We start from the raw sequence: 4,100 nt of genomic DNA, 5'->3' as shown, positions 1-4,100 counted from the left end.
TGTGTGTGTGTGTGAGTGAGTGTGTGTGTGTGTGTGTGTGTGTGTGTATGTGTATGTGTGTGCACGCGCCTGCATGTGGACGTTGGTGCGCAGAATGAATGAAATACATACCATGTACCACTGAAATGAATTTTACCTAAGATCCCATTGTATAAATGGCTACCGTTCTGTATGTGTGTCTCTATGTATATCATGAGTGAGATGGGTGTGTATAGTACGTTTGTGTGTATATAGTACGTGTGTGTGTGTTCATATATATTTGGACGTATGTATGTATGTATACCTAATTAAAATACATAAAATACAATAAAAAGTTAACGCAAATATGATAAGTTTCCATATCCTCACAAATGAGCAAGATTCTCACTATTTTTCCAAACAATTTCTATTACTTTCAGAACAATTGAAGATAATTCACATTTTCAACCTCATTCGAGATCTCGGAAAATACTTCGTTGAAAGAGGTGTTGAATGAAACTTCAAGCACTGAAAAACCAAAATTCAATTGTAACACATTTTATGTGGTAATCAAACTAAATAGGAACACATTCAATACTAACCTTGTTATCACATAATTTTCAATTTATCGCTTTTGCAGATTTCGTGTTTATGATTCATCTCTACAGTTCTCTGTTTATTACTGTTTGGTGTTATGGTTTAAAGTATCTGCTACATAATGTTTAAAGGCTTCGATTTAGAAGACTGTTGCACTTGCTTTTTTTCCTGTTTAACGCCAAACTGTCTTTTATCGTGCAAGCTTACCTTAATCATGAAGGCTTACTTTTATCGTGCAGGCTTATTTTTATCGTGCAGGCTTGAAATTATTTTCCAGTCATTGCTCTGCGGTCATCCAGAGGTACAATCTTGAAGGATTTAATTTAACAAATCGATCCAGTACTGATTGTTACCTTCTTTTTTAAGTTTAGTACTTACTGTTTTGATATCTTTGGAGAACTGCTGAGTTACGAGCACATAAACAAACCCACTAGAATTGTCAACCGGCGGTAGGGAACAAACACAAAAATATACACACAGAAACACACACAGACACACACGGACACAGACACACAAACACAAACACACACACACACACATACAAACACACACATACGCATCTATATATGTCCACGAGAAGCGTTTTCTACTGTTTTCAAGTAAATCCATTCATAAGGCTTTGATCGGTCCACGGTTATAGAAGTCACTGGCTTATCGTGCCATGCAGTGGAACTCAATGTAAGGTATCACATGCCTGGAAAGCAGGCTTCTTAATCTCACTACCATGCCTGCTTATGATCAAATGGTGTCCCACCCAGGAATGTCTTCGCATTCTCCAAAATTGTACACCTCTGTTGACTCTGTATATTCTATAGACTAAAAAATGTGAGTTCATGTAAATACAGCTGCAGTTTCTTGCAAATGCAGGTTGCCTTTCCTTGTGGCCTGGAGTTATTGTCGTCATGACTGTCCTCCTTGTTTTTTGTTGTTGCTTGTTCGGTCACATATTAACCGTCATCGGCTAGACGTGCATTCAAAATTATTCCACCGCAGGCCATCTCATACTTTTGGTAATCCGAGCCTACAATATCGGATACGTTTCCCGTTTTTTAAGAACACAGAATATAGGCTAAAGTAGATGGAACTAACGTTTCTGGTGACGCCAAAAATTTAGCAGAAGCTGCGTTCTGTACAAATGCAAAGTCCAGTTGATGTCTCTAATTTAATCTTCGGTGTAAAATGTGTCCTTTCAACCTAAATCAGTCATAGTAAGACTGATCTACTATCACCGGCATTACAGCCACGTTTAATTGCCCTCTCCACGTGCAATTATCCTATGTACATGCATACATACATACAAACATACTTACATGCATACACACATACATACATATATATGTGTGTGTATGTATGTCTGTCTTTGTGTGTGTGTGTTTGTGCATATATGTATATACATATATAGATATATATATAGCAAATAGGTAACAAGGATATTCGGGTATCAGTGATTTAGGTAATACTACTATTAATAATAACAACAACAACAACAACAATAATAATAATAATAATAATAATAATAATAATAATATCACCAGCTGCAATTGTAGGGTAAGAACTCAATCTCCGTTATTACATCGTTGTTTAGTCCAAAATGTTGTTTACAAATGTACAGTAATAGCTGAAGCTAGTAACTTCATTTACATCGGTTGTTCGATAAATATGAAAAAAGCACCTTAATAACAATGTTTCATCCTTTAGACTTAGACATAAAGCTAACAGTACATCATTATCTAGTAAATTCTGGGAACTTAAGGATAGCAGCAATAGTAAATTTAGCCCTAAATGCGATATACTACGGTGAGCTCAGTGATACAAAGATAGTCGATATGGTTGCGAACTTACAGAATGTTTATGTATAGAGATAAGAATAATTTAATTAATAATAGATTAGACCTTAGATAGACCGTACCTTCAAATATTTTAGAAACAAATAATATTATGGAATTATACGTATTTTATTACCCTCTTACAACCCCTACTTGTTTAATCTGCATTCATCCTATACTGAGATTACGACGACGAGGGTCCCAGCTGATACGATCAACGGAACAGCCTGGTCATGAAATTAACTTGCACGTGGCTGAGCAATCCACAGACACGAGTACCCCTAACGTAGTTCTCAGGGAGACTCAGCGTGACACATAGCGTGAGAAGGCCGGCCCCTTGAAATACAAGTACTACTCATTTTTGCCAGCTGAGTGGACTGGAGCAACGTGAAATAAAGTGCCTTGGGAATCGAACGCGTCACCGGAATCGAACTCACGACCTTACGATCGTGCGCCGAATGCCCTAACCACTAACCCTCCATTATATATGGGGGTATCCTTATACTCCCATATATATAATGATGCTATCTCTATGGATTGTGAAGGGGTTTGTATCTTCTCTCTGAAGTAATCATGGTATAATATAATATAATATGGTGTATATATATATATATATATATATATATATATACAATTTGAAATCTCTGAGCGAGAAATAAACAGTAGCTGTACAGAATCGTAAAAGATACAATTGTCAACTAAATGTGGCGTTCCCATACAGGACTATGCTACTGTTGTTTTTATCCCCAGGAGGACATCTCACTCCAGCTGGCTAACGACACACTGCCTGAGTCCGATTAGTATTTGCGAAGGAAAATCATTGTTCCCATCTCTAGCCTTGCGTGATACATACAGACCCGGGTTTCTGGGTAGTAACCCGACATCAATGTGTGATATCACGTAAGGCTAGAGATGGGACCGATGATTTACCCTCGCAAATGCTAATCGGGCACAGTGTGTCGTTAGCCAGCTGGAGATGTCCACCTGGGGCTAAAAACACCAGTTTCATCGTCTTCTATGGGACCACCACATCTAGTTGGCAATTATATTTTACGATATATATATATATATATATATATATATATATGATATTCTTATGTATATACATGTGGTATTTTTATGCCTTCGTACATCCTTTCGGATTTTTTCATAATGTTCGTAATTTTTAGATAAATATTTTTTTCAAGGTTTTTAAATAAGTTTACCTGTTATGGAAATGTTTATCTTATTTTTTAGCCCTTAATCGTTGGTATAGATTCAATAGAAAATGTGTACCCCTACTCATGATATCTAAGTATGAGTTCATTGTCGAACAGTTTTATCATGGCCACCTTAATATTATGCTAGGTAGAAATATGATGAGGTTTCTGTGGTTAGGCTATTCGGCTCCCGAAGTTGTGAGATCGATTCCCAGCGGTGCGTTGTGTCTTTGAGCATGACACTTTGTTTCAGAATTCTCTAGTCCACTCACGTGGCAAAATTGACTGCTTGTATTTGAATGGGTTAACATTGTCACATTCATTGTCAGGCAGAATCTCCCCGAGGTCTACGTTAAGAGTAGGCGTGATTGTGGAGTGCACAACCGCTTCCATGTTAGTTTCACGAACAACGGTTATTTCGATCGGATTCACTAAAACCCACGTTTTCGTAACCTACGGAATATCAGTCTATCTTTCCTGTATGTATGTATATATATATATATATATATATATATATACA

At 37.0% G+C, this 4,100-nt stretch overlaps 1 protein-coding gene across 1 annotated transcript in view; it reads right to left on the bottom strand.

Moving 5' to 3' along the window:
* Positions 1–4,100, bottom strand: part of LOC128247083 (probable cyclin-dependent serine/threonine-protein kinase DDB_G0292550) — a gene marked incomplete at both ends in the record, with an annotated part of 211,263 nt that overhangs the window by 196,283 nt on the left and 10,880 nt on the right. The window lies entirely within an intron of this gene.

The sequence above is a fragment of the Octopus bimaculoides genome, chromosome 2 (genome assembly GCF_001194135.2).
Source record: "Octopus bimaculoides isolate UCB-OBI-ISO-001 chromosome 2, ASM119413v2, whole genome shotgun sequence".
Taxonomy (NCBI): Eukaryota; Metazoa; Mollusca; class Cephalopoda; order Octopoda; family Octopodidae; genus Octopus; species Octopus bimaculoides.
Note: the sequence above shows the minus strand (reverse complement) of the source record. Positions and strands in the feature narration are given on the sequence as shown.